Source organism: Danio rerio, chromosome 23, assembly GCF_052040795.2.
Source record: "Danio rerio strain M-AB ecotype USA chromosome 23, GRCz13ab, whole genome shotgun sequence".
In the NCBI taxonomy this organism is placed as follows: Eukaryota; Metazoa; Chordata; class Actinopteri; order Cypriniformes; family Danionidae; genus Danio; species Danio rerio.
Window position 1 is genome coordinate 20,812,162 of NC_141043.1, and position 17,558 is coordinate 20,829,719.

Sequence of the window (17,558 nt, forward strand, 5' to 3'; positions counted from 1 at the left end):
TAAGCAGTGTGTAAGCTGCTCCAGTTTAACATGTTAGATAATTCGCAGCTCAAGAGGATCCGTGGCTCAGAATAACACTGAGAAAACGGGACGAGAGGTTGCTCTGCAGTGTGGCACATGTGCAGCGTGCCACTGGAAAGTCACACCGTCACTAGACCATAGTTTGTGTGGTATATTTGCTAAGGGTTGGACAATGAAACTGAAACGCCTTGTTTTACACCACAATAATTCGTTAGTTTGATGTAGGGCCTCCTTTTGGGGAAAAAACAGCGTCGGTTCACTTCTTGCAGAATATTGGCCAGGTCAGTGATGAAGTAATGGTGGAGGAAAATGTTTCCTGACTCACTCCTCTAAAACCCCCAAAGGGGCTCAATAATATTTATATCTGGTGACTGTGCAGGCCATGGGAAATGTTCAACTTCGCTTTCATGTTCAACAAACCACTCCGACACAAGTCTTGCTGAGTGTATTGGTGCATATCAAACTGATACAAAGCACCACCTTCAGTAAACAATGTTTAAACTGTTGGGTGCACATGGTCCTCCAGAATGGTTTGGTAGTCCTTGGCAGTGGCGCGTCCATCTAGCAAAGTATTGGGCATAGGGAACACCATGATATCACAGCCTAAACCCTCAAAGATCCACCCCATGCTTCACTCTGGGCATGCAACATTCTGGGTGGTACGCTTCTTTGGGGCTTCTCCACACCATAACTCTCCCAGATGTATGGAAAGACAATGAATGTGGACTCATCAAAGAGCATTTTTCACATTATCCACAGACCAAGATTTTCACTGTTGGAGCCATTGCAACTGAAGTTTGGCACTGGTACGAATGACCAATGGCTTGGTTTTAACAGCCCGGTCATGTATATTGACCCTGTGGAGCTCATGATGAACATCGCAAAGATGTCCTTGTCACAGATGCGCCAGCAAGATGCGCAACAACAATTTGTCCTCTTTTTAACTCTGATATGCCACCCGTAATGTTGTGTGCATTGCAATATTAAGCTAAACCATGCTGATACTTTGCTAATTAAACCTTCACACTCTGCTTTGTATTTCAAGAATATAGACCTGTTCTTTCAGTCATAGCCTGGAAGGTGTACAGGAAAATAAAAACAAACAAACAAAAATATGGCCAAAAAACTGCAATGGAAAAGAAAGAAAGAAAGAAAGAGAAAGAGAAAGAAAGAGACAGAGAAAGAAAGAAAGAAAGAAAGAAAGAAAGAAAGAAAGAAAGAAAGAAAGAAAGAAAGAAAGAAAGAAAGAAAGAAAGGATGAATACAGGTCAAATACAAAACAATCATGTCATTGAGACAGTCTTAAAATATGCCAAATCTTATTCATATTAATCATATTAGCTCAGCAAACATTTAAAACAGTTAGAAAGTAGTAAATATGTAACCAAATCATCAATACAACTAAAAGATACAAAATGTAATTAAAACTTCAAATAAATATTAAAACAATAAACATGTATTTACATATTTTAAAAGTATTAAAATTAAAAAGAAACTAAAAAGTAATGCAATTTGTAAAAGTATTTAACGGTAGCTGCTTAAACAACACCACTCTAATATATCTCAATATTATTATTGTTATTATTATTATTATTATTATTATTATTATTATTATTATTATTATTATTATAAGTAATAGTAGTAGTAGTAGTAGTAGTGGTAGTAGTAGTAGTAATAGTAGTAGTAGTAGTGGAAGTAGTAGTAGTAGTAGTAGTGGTGGTGGTGGTAGTAGTGGTAGTGGTAGTAGTAGTAGTAGTAGTAGTAGTAGTAGTAGTAGTAGTAGTAGTAGTAGTAGTAAAGGTAGTAGTAGTGGTAGTAGTAGTAGTAGTAGTAGTAGTAGTAGTAGTAATGGTAGTAGTAGTGGTAGTAGTAGTAGTGGAAGTAGTAGTAGTAGTAGTGGTGGTGGTGGTAGTAGTGGTAGTGGTAGTAGTAGTAGTAGTAGTAGTAGTAGTAATGGTAGTAGTAGTGGTAGTAGTAGTAGTGGTAGTAGTAGTAGTAGTAGTAGTAGTAGTAGTAGTAGTAGTAATGGTAGTAGTAGTGGTAGTAGTAGTAGTGGAAGTAGTAGTAGTAGTAGTAGTAGTAGTGGTGGTGGTAGTAGTGGTAGTGGTAGTAGTAGTAGTAGTAGTAGTAGTAGTAGTAATGGTAGTAGTAGTGGTAGTAGTAGTAGTGGTAGTAGTAGTAGTAGTAGTAGTAGTAGTAGTAGTAGTAGTGGTGGTAGTAGTAGTAGTAGTAGTGATTTAGGATTTGTGACAAAGCTTTTAATATATTGTTCATATAAATTTCTATAATATCCCTGACTGATTATATTATTGGAGTAGCATTAGAATACATGTAAATAAGATACCCTGCTTCATAAAGTAATATAGAGAAGAAGAAAAAAAAACATCAATGAAGCATCCTGATCCTGCTATAAATCCACCAGCCTATCTTTGAAGGCTGCTTAAAACAACCATACACATAATGAGACTCTCCAGCTGGGAGGACAGACCATTAGAATTTGACCCAAAAACAAAATGACAAAATATATGCGCTAACATAAAATAAATCCAAAGGAATTTTCACATCTCTCTCTCTCTCTCTCTGCCTGTGGAGAGCTCGGAGAGATGGGCATGGTTGCTAGGTGACCGGTTGTGGTTGCCATGGTAACTTTAAGTGGAACAGCTGGTCCAATCAGCATAAATTGCGGGCAAGCAAAGGCAGAGCCAGAGAGAGAGAGAGAGAGAGAGAGAGAGAGAGAGAGAGAGAGAGAGAGAGAGAGAGAGAGAGAGAGAGAGAGAGAGAGAGAGAGAGAGAGAGAGAGAGAGAGAAATGAGGATGAGTGAAAGGGATAGAGAGGAAAAGAGTAGAAAAGGAGAGGTGGGAAAGAGGATGTGAGATAGAGAAAAGAAGCAGGAGACGAATCAAAAGCCAGCTTGGAGAAACGGATAAGCGAGTAGAGAGCCAGAACAGGACGGGAAAGAGGAGAGCAGCGTGAAATGCAGGAAATGATAGAGGAAGAATTCAAACTCTAGACCTCCGTTTTAATACCAAAAAATATTCTTTTTTTATTGTTTGTATTAATTGACAAAAAAATCAGTTTCAGGAAGTGCATGCCAGAGGGTGATTTACTTCAAACATGCACTTCTTAAAGTAAAAGTTCAACCAAAAAAAACAGTCCCAATTTCATTACCATCATGTTGTTATAAACCTGTAGAACTAAGTGAAGTTTATGTATAAACTAATTTTGAGAGGATCACGTGCTTATGATTGCTAGCGGCTGGATCCGCATTATCCAACGACTCCAAAACTACTATAAATACCCTGGGTTTCATTCCACTGCTATCTTTGTTTTGAAGAGTCCCCCCCTCCACCCCTACTCCTCCTTCTTCCTAGATGGGTGACACGGTGGCCGAGTGCATAGCCTCACAGCAAGAATGTCTCTGGTTCCAGGCTTTACCAAACCAGCAGACATTTCTGTGTGGAGTTTGCACTTTCTCCCCGTGCTCACGTGGGTTTTCCCCGGGTTCCCCAGTTTCCTCCCACCGTCCAAAAACATGCAAATTATGTTAATTGACTAATCCAAATCGGCACTATAGACATGCTTCTAGTATGTACTTATCTCCAAGAGCAATCACTTAATGTTCATTGTTTACTTCAGCAAGGGAGTTCTCGAGATCTACCTGAGCTCAAACTCCCCTCCCGCCTTGCAACGGGAGGGAACCCTGGGCTCGAAGATCTCATGAGCTCAGGGCTCTCTCCCGGGAAAGCATGCCAAACAAGCTTTTATAATCAATCATCAGCTAAGTGTGAACTCTTGAAACAATTTTAGCTTAGCGTAGCATAATAGCTTTATGTTTAAAACCACACATTTTTACTTCAAACTGGCATTACAGCATCAATCGCTTGTTTAAAATAACTGTTTTTGTGAACTTATGTGACTTCTTATTACAAATGAGCCAGAAATTCAGAAATTATTCATACAAAATTATCCAGGACTTGTCATCGACAATATGTTGACATTATAATCTAAAACCCAGGCTGTCTATAAAAAAGTGCAACAAAGACTGAGGAAGACTGAGGCTGCGTCTGAAATCGCACACTTTCATACTATATATAGTACGCTAAAATCCATATTGCGAGTAGTATGCGAGAAGTATCCGGATGACTTACAACAACCGGCGAGATTCTTTAGTGCGCATCCGATGCAAGCTTCGATATCCCATGATGCCCCGCAAGAGGATTCACAAATAGGAGTGAAGCAACGCAACTGACTTGGGTAGGTCAAGTGATCACGACAAAATAGCGGACGTAGTATGTCCGAGTTCCATTTATACTGTTCACATTCATTCAGTAAAGAACGTACATTTTCTAACTGGCAGAGTAGTACATTCATTCATTCATTCTCTTTTCGGCTTAGTCCCTTTATTAATCTGTGGTTGCCATAGTGGAATGAACCGCCAACTTATCCAGCAAGTTTTTAAACAGCGGATGCCCTTCCAGCCGCAACCCATCTCTGGGAAACATCCACACACTCATTCACACTCATACACAGCGGACAATTTCGCTTACCAAATTCACCTGTACCGCATGTCTTTGGACTGTGGGGGAAACCGGAGCACCCGGAGGAAACCTATGCGAATGCAGGGAGAACATGCAAACTCCACACAGAAACGCCAACTGACCCAGCCGAGGCTTGAACCAGCGACCTTCTCGCTGTAAGGCGACAACACTACCTACTGCACCACTGCGTCACCCAGAGGAGTACATTTAAGTTCAAATGCAGTACCTAAATAGTGGCCAATTTTAGTTTTTTTCTGAATATACTTAGTACCTCTATGATGACACTGTTTTATAAACAATTAATTGAATCTGTTTTATCATTTTGCATTGTAGCTTGGTACGGTAACCAGAGTCTGTCAAAAAAGAACAGGTCGGGAGGCCTTGTAAACATGGCATCAGCGTGCTGTTGTTCTGCAATAATACTAATGAAACTCTAGCTGGCAGTGATGTTTTTATGTTCCTATTTATTGAGTTTCTTCGCGGGTGTTTTGTTTTTTCTGAAAGCTACCTTAATGTAGAAGTATAGCTAAAACTCACTCAAAGGCAGGAAACGGCAGATGTGCAACAACTTTAAACATAAGGTACACACAAAACATCTGGAGCTCCTTTACAGGTTTCGACACTTTAAACACTCATTCTTTTGGAATTGCAGCTCTCAGCACCGCCTACACTCGACACAACTACCAAGCTGACCAATTACAGAGCTTGCGATTCATGTCATTAGGAAGTGTAGTAACATTTTTTGAGAGGTGCGCGTCAGCATTAGAGGGCTATGCGACCGCGTGCCATAAAGGATGTGCCAGACCATACGTGTGTGCTTGACGCAGAAGTATAAATCAGCCTATAGGCTATTAAACAAGTCCAGCGGGGAAGGAAATGTATTTATGTTTTATATGTATGTTTTATTGTAAAAATTGGGTAATGTATACATGGAACTTGGCTTGTGTTATGGCACCTAGCTGCAGTTTAAGTTTCCCTAAAAAAATAAAGTCTGAGTCTGAAGTTATTGTATTTTAGAGGCTTGTTTTCTAGATGCTGTGTTGATATATATATATATATATATATATATATATATATATATATATATATATATATATATATATATATATATATATATATATATAATTGTCAGCGCATGTGGTCTATCTTTAATCAGTTATTATTAGTCAAATTCTTTATGGTGAAAATGATGTATTTTTGCTTCCAGAACCCGAATGTTGCACTCTGTTTCTCTCACAAGTCTCTCTTGTAAAGTTTGTGTGTCAGAGCACTCTCTAATGTAGAGAACGAATTAAACAAATTACATACAGCGCATTTAACAGTGCCTAAATGGAACTGGAAAAATGGATGATTATGTACCATGTTATTACATGTTTATGATTTAAATGAATGATTTCCAAACTTTTTTTTCTTGGAGAGCCCTATTTCATAGGCCATGCTCATTGTAAATGTGCCTCAGCCTACATTTTGTAAATAAGTTTCTTTGAGTACTTTTTATTGCATGTTTCAGAGGACAAACCCACCAGAGGGCGCTGACTACATTTTTGCAATTCTAAAATATGTCACTTTTGGTACGTTTTGTTGTATTTTTCAGGAAGGTGGGGCTTGATGTGTCAATCCCCCAGCAAAACACTGATCTAAACCTCTCCCTAAACCTGAACAATGTTACTTTCAAAAACAAATGTAAGAGAAAAGTGCACTGCTACCACAACATAGTTTTGCCTTGATTTTACATAGCTTTTTTTCTATTGTGTAAAAACGTGTTAGCCTAAACTTAAAATAATTTGCTCCAGGTACAGTTTGCATGTTTCAAAAAACAAATACATGTCCATAAGAAGGTAAAGCTTGTAAAGATCACATATTAAAGTTGTTAGGTTTTTATCAATTGCAACAACTGCATATGGATTGAAACAATGGACAGATTTATATGAGCATTTTTTAAACTAAAATCTACCATATTAAAGTGTTTAAACTTTTTTAATGTTAAATTTACTTTAATATTTTCAATAGTGCACAAAACCAATCTAATTAAATTTTAGATCTGAACAAAAATAGCAGACAGCCTGAATAAAAATTTAAATACACTCCCTGTGTTTGCATAGGTTATAGACATGCACTATAGCTGAATTAGATTAACTAAACTGGATATGGTGTATGAGTGTGTGTGTGTGTGTGTGTGTGTGTGTGTGTGTGTGTGTGTGTGTGTGTGTGTGTGTGTGTGTGTGTGTCAATGAGAGAGTGTATAGGTGTTTCTTAGTGTACTTGCAGTGCTGGGTTGTAGTTGAAAGATCATCAGCTGCAAAAAAATAAAAATAAAAATAAATAATAATAATAATAATAATAATAAATAAAACAAAGTTATTGGCAGTTCATTCTGATGTGGCAACCCCTGACAAATCAGGACTAATCTAAAGGAAAGTGAGTGAGTGAGTGAGTGACTTTTAAATACACTTTTATTAAAATGGCAAAATTAACCTTCAATTATGTGTTTTTATTATTTAAATAAGTATCAGCTTCATTTGTACTTTTAAAGAAATAACACACTCTAAAAATTTACTCACACTTCACTACAAGTTGGAAACCTGTAACCATTTACTTATAATATTTATTTTACCAAAATTTGGACGTCAATGGTCACAGTTTTTCAACTTTCAGCTAATGAAACTCATAAAGGTTTAGAACCACTTGAGGGAGAGTAAATAATGATTACATTTCTTTTTGAGAAAACTATTCCTTTAACACAGTGACCCCTAATAAAACTTTGGTGACCCCTAGAGAGGGTCATGACCCCCACTTTGGGAACCACTGATTTAAATATAAAAAAGCAGAAGGAAAATGAATGAATGAATGAATGAATGAATGAATGAATGAATGAATGAATGAATGAATGAATGAATGAATGAATGAATGAATGAATAAATGATCTACATGGTTATCACCAAGTACTGGCATACTAAACCAACGCTATGTAACACCATGATAAAAGCATGTAGTGCCTAAACTAGTTTATCTAGTGAAACAAGTCGGTGCTAGAAGAATTTTTTTTTTTTAATTTTACAAAGATGTAAACAGTTTTTCCCAGCTGGAATCTTAGATTACAATTTGACATGACATGTTTCTAAAAGTAAAAAGTAGGTCAGAAGGGAATATATGAAGTTGATGAGAGAATTCATTTATAAGACTAAAAATGCGTGGTTCACTTCTAAAACATGCAGGTGATTCATCACACAAGCTGCAACAAAACTCATTTCAATACACTATTTATATACATTTATCTATTTGTGTGAGTGTGTGACTGTGTGAGTGTGTGTGTGTGTGTGTGTGTGTGTGTGTGTGTGTGGTGTGTGTGTGAGTATGCGTTATGACCTTCCAGATTGATGTATCAATTATATTATGACCATTCTGTGTAAGGCGGGAGGAAAAAAAATACATCATCCAAAATACTGCAAAAAAAAGAATAATTTGTTAAACAAAATCGAGGATAAATTGAAAATAGTAATAATGAAGAAGAATAATATAGATAACAAGTAACAACAAAAGGTAAATTATATACAGTGTATGCAAACGAAAATAATCCAAAAACAATAAACGCCAAGGGAGAAAGAGAACAAGAGCGGCCCTGAAAAAAAAGAAAATGACAAAACCAAAACCAAACTAACTCAGTATAGCCCTTCTACCCAACTAAAAACTTAATGATCAATAGCAAGTCATCAGTCTTTACGCGTGCTAACTTACCTATCTAACCAATACAAAGGCAGCGCTTGCTCCTAAACCTGGCGTACCTCTCCAAATCCCCTGGAAAAAAATCCAAGAGTATGTGTGTGTGTTATTATTTAACATGCATCATGAGGACCAAATGTGGCCACAAAAATAAGCAAAACTTGACATTTTCACACTGATAGGGAAATAAATGACATATGAAATTATATTTATTTGAAAATCTAAAAATGCCAAGTTTACTCTGATGGTTAAATTAAGGTTTACTGGATAGAAAATGCATGTCAGTATAAAACCAACAAAGATAATTCTGTGTGAATGTGTGTTTGTGCGTTTGTTCATAGGAAAAGATTTGAGAATACATCTTCTCTCTCTCTGGCTACTTGTGATTCTGAGGAGTGACATACTGTATGATTCATATTCTAAAATGCAAAAACATGAACATGCGTCCCTGACAGATGATTTCAAATTTAGAACGCAACCATATGGACCTACATAATTGTATACAGAAAAAAAAATCAATTATAGGCATTTTTATGTCAGATTCTAGCCATCATATAAGAAAAAATAAATATTTTCCTATGCCAGCCTGAAAGATATCTGTCTTAAACTGCTTGTATCAGCACATCTTGACCAATCCAGCCTTATAAAGGGACAAACAAGCAGCTCTCTATGACAGCAGAGCTGGGTAATGGGCCTAGCCATTAGAATGACAGGGAACTGGAGCCTACATGAACTGTTTTAAGTTTATATTACTCTCCAGCCAGGACTTTAATAGGCCTGAAGTGGAAGAATAGACCGTTTAAACACTACAACTAGGATTCGCTCCAAAACTAACAACGTTGAGTGATTCATAGGGACCCTGGTGCCAAAGGGCCACAGCCAAAACCAGCCCCTCACATCTTCCTTTAATTCTTCCCCTCTTCTCCCCCCACCGAAACCAACCCTCTGACCGGGTTCCTGCCAGTAAGATGGCCTGTATTGGAGCTCATTGTGTTTGGTTACTGAAGCACACGTGGTAGCAGTTTATAGCACAATAAAACAGCACAACAGCACTCACAGGCTTTAATTGGATATAATAGCCGTAAATAATTTCGATCGTTTCACACCTTCTCCTGGAAATTTATTTATCAGCCAGTTTTTTTCAATGATTCTCATCCACAAGTTCACAAAAACACATCCACCTTTTTGTCGTACCTAACTGGTTTTCCTCCTGTGATTTATTTATTTATTTTATTTTTTTTTATTATATTTCCAAAATGATGTTTAACAGAGCAAGACATTTTTCATAGTATTACCTATAATATTTTTTCTTCTGGAGAAAGTCTTACTTGTTTTATTTTAACTAGAATAAAAGCAGTTATATTGCTAAAATATTGTTTTTAATATTGGATGTATAAACTGTGGGGAGAATAATGCCACCCCACTTTAGTCCTTTTTTATTTTATTACACTGACTGTTTACTGTTAAACAGACTTTACTCCAATAATTCATGCAAGGCACCATGAGGTGTGGGAAAAAGGTGGGTACATTATTTCTATGCACTGTCAGCGATGTATTTGTCTCATTTGGTTGCGAGCGAGAGTGAGAGCGGAGGTGCCCATCACTGCAGACTGGGAGCGGTGTTTTACAGAGGCACGTTTGGCCTGCTGTCATCGCTACAACAGTTCATGCACAGAGTCTTGCAGTGCGGTCTAAAGAGCGCCATCAAACACAGAAATCTCCTCGGAAAAGCCTGTTTAATGCCAGGTCAGCTGACACTACACTGATTCATTTTCTGAGAGGCACGGAAAGCGAAGCAAGGGACTATGAAGACTCACCTCTTCATATTTTATTCATCATAAAACAAAAAACGAGGTCATGCTGTTTGAGATGGGAGACACACATCTGTTTAAAAGTTTGAGGCTGTTAGGCAGTTTTTGTGATTTGTTAAGAGGCCTCACCAACGGTAATTAATAAAGGCTAAACTTGTTTAATACTAAAATAAAGTAAAATTATTATAATCTGAATTTTAACCTCACAGGAAACCAGTGGCAAATTTTTGAATGACAATAGACCTCAATAAGCCCCAATCCCAATTCTATTTTTGTAAGAAGGTCGCTGGTTCGAGCCTCGGCTGGGTCAGTTGGCATTTCTGTGTGGAGTTTGCATGTTCTCCTCGAGTTTGCGTGGGTTTCCTCTGGGTGCTTTGGTTTCCCCCACAAGTCCAAAGACATATGGTACAGGTGAATTGGGTAAGCTAAATTGTCCGTAATGTATGTGGGTGAATGAGTGTGAATGGATGTTTTTCAGTGATGGGTTGCTGCTGAATGGGCATCCGCAGGGTAAAAACGTCCTGAATGAGCTGGCGTTGTGACAGGGTACAGGGTATTCGAGTGTCATCACAGGGTACAGGGTATTCGAGTGTCATCACAGGGTACAGGGTATTCGAGTGTCATCGAGTGTCAGAATGTTGTGGGACTATGCAGGAGTTATGATTATGGATTATAGATCTCAAAATTTTGTGGTTTTTTTTTTAAAGTTTTTTTTTTTTTAAAGCTGACAGTAAAACATGAGCACGGTTATGAATTTATTAAAACATATGTTTGTTTGTTGTAAAATTTCATAATATAATGACAAAAAAAAATTGTGGATCTCCTCACTTCCAGGTGTAATTATCCTGCCTAAGTACGGGTTTCAGGGGTTTTTAATTACGAGGATACAGAGCATGTCCTTCTAAATCAGTGTTTTTCAACCATGTTGCTGGAGAACCAACAGCATTCCCATGATCCATGTTTCCTTAACCAAACACACCTGATTCAGATCATCAGCTCATTAGATTGAAAGACCTGTAGTTGGTGTGTCAGACAAATATAATATATATATATATATATATATATATATATATATATATTTTTTTTTTTTTTTTAAAGACTATTTTTATGTATTTTTTAGGGCAACAGTATCTCCACATCAAAAGCTACTGGTCAGTTTAATTTCAGCTGCCTTTTCAATTTTTTTAAACTAATGAAGATAGCCGAAGTCAATAATTTATTTTAATTATTTAGCCCGACATGTTTACTGTGCCAAAATCTTTGAAATGTTCCTAAAAAATAAAATCTTTTGCGTTCAATGGGGGAAAGTTGTTTTTTATCAAGAAATTTAAAAAGAACACAATTTAGAGCAGTAATCACAATACCCTGATATGATGAAACTGTCGTATTTATTTCCAAGGTTATCATACCATCAGAATCTTATACCGGCCGGCCCATGCCTAAAGCACAATAACGACCCCATATCTGTTAAAATTCTGAAACATTTAATGCTAATATGCACAACTGATGCGCTGATCACCGGCTGATCTGTTGATGCATCCAGTGTTCAATTGTGTTAGTGCTGTGCTTTGTATTCAGTGTGTGACTGGAATGTGCAATCCTCTCGAAAAGCACATCTCTAGTTCATTTTCAATGAGAGACACACAAAAAGTGAGAGATCACAGGCAGTAAAATCTTAAATATGCACCTAAATTTTTCAATTTAGGAGCATATGTGCTCCCTCAGAAAAGTTTGCATCCAGCCCTACTTTAGGCCAAACTTTTTTCTTACATGATGTTTTTTTTATTATTGTACAATGAACTCGTATGTCAAAAAAATCTAGGAACTCACGACTCCTTTAACTGCTCTTTTTTGACAACGGAGATCTCTAATGTGCACCACTAAGGTGCCAGTAATAGGCTGCTGGCTGTTTTCTGCTACCAGTGTCACTAATAATAAGGGTACTACAAATAATGTGCTCATTTGAAGCTCAAAAAAAGATTTGGACTAATATATATTTTGAAAACAGAAACATTTTCAGGATTTTTTGATGAATGCAAAGTAAAGCATTCCTTTGAAACAGAAATCTTGTCACATAGAAATGTCGTTGGTGAAGCAACCATGACAAATAAAAGTATACATTTTTCATAACAAAATACTAATATGATAAAATTTAAGTAAAGCTTTACATAAATTACATATTTTGTCATTGAAGAAATGTCAAGTCTTTGTAGATGAGCTGGACTTTTGGTTTAAATGTTGTATATGAGACATTCTACCAGAAACGTACATTATCTTTCCCTAAAATAAAAACATAAATACAGTGAATAAAAAGTATTTCATCCCAAACATTTAAAAAAAGAACGGATGCTTGATTTCTGTGAGTTGTTCTTAAACATGTCATTCATTTGTTTTTCAGATTTTTCTCAGCTCAATTGAACCTACACCTTTAAGTTTTGTAATGCTAAAAACTGTTATGTAGAGAGAAAATAGCAAGATTAAGTATCATTCACATCAATTGATTAAAAACATGAAATTATAAATAAATTCTACAAATAAATACTACAAATATATGATAGAAATAAATGTACAATATTCCCTATGTTTCAGTCAGTCCTGTCACATTTGCATTAAATTTAACATAAAAAAACCTTAAAGTCTATGACTCTGAAGTGACATCATTTGACGGAGAAGAAGCTGAAAATGATCAAGGATGCATTCTATCATTGAATTTCATGATTTTCTGCTTGTGTTTGTGTGATTTTTTTAAAGACAACAAGCTAAAAATCAGGTTTCTGGTTTATGGTTGAATGTCTAATATGTGTGGACAATCGAATCATACTGTATCAGGTTTAGACTACCTATTGAAATTGGTAGTTTCTTCCTGGGAGATTATGCTAAAATGAAAGGGACAGTTCAAGTTAATGAAAACTGGGTCATTTTGAAAGTAATACAATGAAATTCAATGGTAACTAAAACTGTGTGTTTATATACACTGTAAAACCCAAAAAGTTAAGGTTTAACTCAAACCATTTTAAGTAACTGATTGTAATGAACCATTTAAGTTCAAAAACGAATCCAAATGAGTGCTGAGAACTCACTTCATTGGAGTAAACTAAGCAATTTGAGCACAGTAAAACCCTACAAATTAAGAGAACTCAAACCAAGTGAGTACTGTAAACCCAGTAAGTTAAGTCAACTCAAACCGTTTGAGAAAACCGATTGCAACAAACCATTAGAGCTAAAAACTAATCTATATGAGTACTGTAAACTTACTCCATTTAAGTTGAAGTGAGGAGGAATTTAACTCATTAACAGGGCCGGCCTGTCCTGCAGTCAATATAGGCGGTCGCCTTGGGACCTGTGTTTCTTGGAGGACCCCACCAAAGCTACTCTTGAATATTTATTGTGAACAAAAGCTTGAGGACGAGCGCGTTTGTTTAAATAATGAACAATGTGCATTGCGCAGTGCACAAACCCCAATAAGCGTGATACAATTCACAACGACGGTGAGAAAAAAAAACCTGTTTCATAAAAAGAATAGCTCTGTGTAATTCATACATGACAAAGCTGAAAACGATAATAAATACCTAACAACAGTATGAATAAAAGCAGAAAATATTAGAAATATACACAGCAGCACCACACTCAAATTTTGCATTAAACTGCACGCAATCAGCTATCGGGTGAACTGAAATGATGTAATGTACTCTACACAGATTCCACATATCTCTAAGCTGCGCATGTTCGATATAAACCCGAAAAAGTCTTAAGTAATATAACACCATAAGTGTCGCTGATATTTGTAATTGATCTTAACTGAATTTTAATTTAAATTGAAATGGCGTCCAAACGGCATCTTTCCGGAGCCAGAAAAAAGAAGAAAAGCAGAGGAAAAAAGCTAGCTCAAAGTAATGTTCTGCTATGCATAATACATTGTTTAATAGTACTTTGCAAAACTTGCAAAATTATTTGTTTCAATATGAGTAAATATTTTTTACATATATATTATAGGTTAAATATGTTATTATTATGTTAATATTAATAAAAATGTACACTCTTAAATATGAAATTTGTATTTTTTTTGTGTGTGTGCTTTCTTACTGTTTTTATACCAGTGGGCCCAATTTTGTTTATCTCACCCAGAGCCCCTCAACCCTACAGGCCAGAACTGCTCATTACCTTCAACACTGAGTTCAAAACTCTTTTCAAATGAGTAGAATTAACTTTCAGTCAGTTTTGAGTTAACTACACTCATTTCATTTGATAAAGTTGACTGTTGGGTTTTACAGTGCGTATTTATTTTGTTAAACAGGTTTACAACAACATGATGGTGACTAAGTGATAATTATTGTTCTTTCATTGGGAGCGCTGTGCCTTTAAGAGTGAAAAGCTGAACTTTGTATAGAATGGCATGCCTTTGCAAATGTAAATCGATAGATTAAAAGAATCAAAAGAAACCTTAAATCCGCTGTAAATAACATCAGCAGGGGAATGTGGAAGCAGTTTATACTTCGTGTTGTCAGGTGCCCTGTTAAAGAGGCATTCAGAAGTCATTCATATACATCACAAAGGGGATGCTGTATTTACATGTATACGCTCATTGTGTGTTAGGAGCACCATGTTTAACAATGACGCTGCTCTGAATGGGACGGAGAAAATCATTCTCTTTATCTCGCCGTTCCCTTCTTCCTTCCCCAGGTGAAAGGAAGCAGATATTCTGCTCGCTGTACATAATTGCCCTTTTATTGTCACATCAGATTCATATCGGCCCTCCGTTACACCGTCTAAAGTGTGTGAGAGAGAGGCCCGATAAATACTGGAGAGACAGTCAATGAAACCAATCAAATCACTGAGCCCAATCACATCCTTTAAAGACAGACTCTTAATGTGCTCCGAGTGTCCGACCGGGTGTCCTCCTCAGACACGGGCTGTGGCGGTGGCCAACGGGCCAGTGATGTGAGGAGATGCTTTGATGTGTGATGTGTTTGATGTAAAAGAAGATATGAGCCAGTGCTTTTATTTTACAGAGCACTTCAAGGATTTCATATGTACACGGAGAAGAGTTTTTTTTTGCTTTCATTTATATTTCATTATTTGCTTCAGTGTGGATACATTTGGCTTTGTTCTGTCACCTATAATTTAGGCTCTCCTCTTGGTAGCCTTACGTAATCTTTGCATTTATCTATGCATGTAAAAAAAGTAATGATTTAATTATTCACACAATTCATGGTACAATATTAAAAGTACATTCGGATGTCCCCAGTCTATTTAAATTAACGTTCACTCGTAAGTGAAAATTAACTTATCATTTATTCTTCATAATGTGGTTTTAAATCTTTATGAGTTTCTTTCGTCTGTTAAACACAAAAGAAGATGTTTTGAAAAATGTTGGTGGAACTCATCGACTTCCATAGTAGGAAAAAAGCTTCTTTTTTTTTCAAAACATGGGTGAGTAAACTATGAGTGAACTGTGTGATAAAACAATCATTTTTTGAATTTATAATGATGTTTTTAGGGGTATTTGATAAATTATTAAATGATAAATTTCAAACAGAAATACATGTGTTCATCCTTTTAAAGTGTCCCTGATGAATAAAAACATTAATAATACATGCAGAAAACCATTAATGTATGTAGACAAAAAACACTAATTATGCATGCTTAAATGTAATTGTGGCCTATGAACGGTCAGATTTTTGTGTTTTTTCATCACAAATGTACATTATTTTTGGGGCTGCACAATGTATTGTTTCAGCATCGATATTGCAATGTGATCATTCGCAATAGTCACATCGATTTGCAGTGTTGAGTCTGGATCATAATTAATCATTTGAGTGTGTTTTTTGAGGTCTTGAAGGATTTAAAAGCATTCATGTCTTAGAAACGAAACAATTTGTAACTTTGATAACGATTTACTTTATTGAATTATTTATACGATGAAGACTAATGCAGTATTATTTTACATTTGATTATTCAATTTCTGAACCTGAATACAGTTTGTTATTTCATTTCTGTTTTTTTATTATTGCATTTATCTATGCTTGTAGATTGTTTATTATATTTTATGCAAATGCACTCCCTTACAGAATCATCCTAATCAATCTAAAGTGTATAAATGTATAACAACTGGTAACACTTAACAATAAGGTTGTATCAGTTAATGTTAGCTAATGTATTTACTTACATAACCAAACAATGAACAATAAATTCATCACAGTATTTATTTATGTTAGTTAACATAAGTTACCGAAAATACAATCGTTTATTTTTAGTTCATGAAAACTCACTGTGTATTAACTAATGGTAACAAGCATGAACTTAAATTTTAATAAAGCATTAGTAAATGTTAAATTATGATTAATAAATACTCTACAAGTATTGGTCATACTTCATGTTAGTAAATGCATAAACTAATGAAATCTTATTGTAAAGTGTGATCAAATTCTTTACAAACAGAGATGAGTAATCTGGTCACATTAAATCCATAACAGTGAATAAATATCACGTTACATTTTTCCAAAATAATGGAGCTCTATTATTTTAAATAATAAAACTTGTATTAAAAATAGCAAGCACATATTTTTTTTCTGTTTGCTTTACTGTACATCTGTAATACAGTCAGAATTATTATCCCCCGTTAGAATTTGTTTTCTGTTTTTAAATATTTCTCAAATGATGTTTAACAGAGCAAGGAAATTTTCACAGAATGTCTGATGATATTTTTTATTCTGAAAAAAGTTTTTTTTTAAAAAACATTTTTAGGCCCCTTTAAGCAATATATATTTTTTGATAGACTACAGAACAAACCATCGTTATACAATAACTTGCCTACTTACCCTAACCTGCCTAGTTAACTTAATTAATCTAGTTAAGCCTTTAAATGTCACTTTAGGCTGTATATAAGTATCTTGAAAAATATCTAGTAAAATATTATTTACTGTCATCATGGCAAAAAAAAAAAAAAAATCAGTTATTAGACATCAGACATCACAAACTATGCATACTATGTTGAGTTGACTTTGCAGTGTAACATTTTTACATTTGACAAATAAACAAGCAAAACAATAAAGCATGCACTGTTAACTTCCCTTTTAACTTTGCCTTATTGCGTTCATCAACGCTTGTAGTTTGTTTATTACATTTTATGCATGATTCACTGCCCTACAGAATCATCCCAATCAATCAAAATTAAGACATTTGCTAACACTTTGGGGACTAATTCTCACTATTAACTAGTTGCTTATTAGTATACAAGTTATTGAGATATTGGCTGCTTATTAGTATTTAGAATCTACATATTCTGCATGATCTTATTCTATATCCCTAACCCAATACCTAAACTACCTTAATAAGGAGCAAATTAGGAGTTCATTGAACTCCTAATTTAATATTTGATGGTATTTAATGGTTTGCTAATTGCGGGAACTAAACCCTAAAATAAAGTGTCACTATATAAATTCTTTCCAGACATTGCTATTCAATCAT

The 17,558-nt window shown here is 35.4% G+C and overlaps 1 long non-coding RNA gene across 3 annotated transcripts in view; it reads right to left on the reverse strand.

Annotated features, from left to right (window-relative positions):
- Positions 1-17,558, reverse strand: part of LOC141380475 (uncharacterized) — a 189,669-nt gene that overhangs the window by 105,908 nt on the left and 66,203 nt on the right. The window lies entirely within an intron of this gene.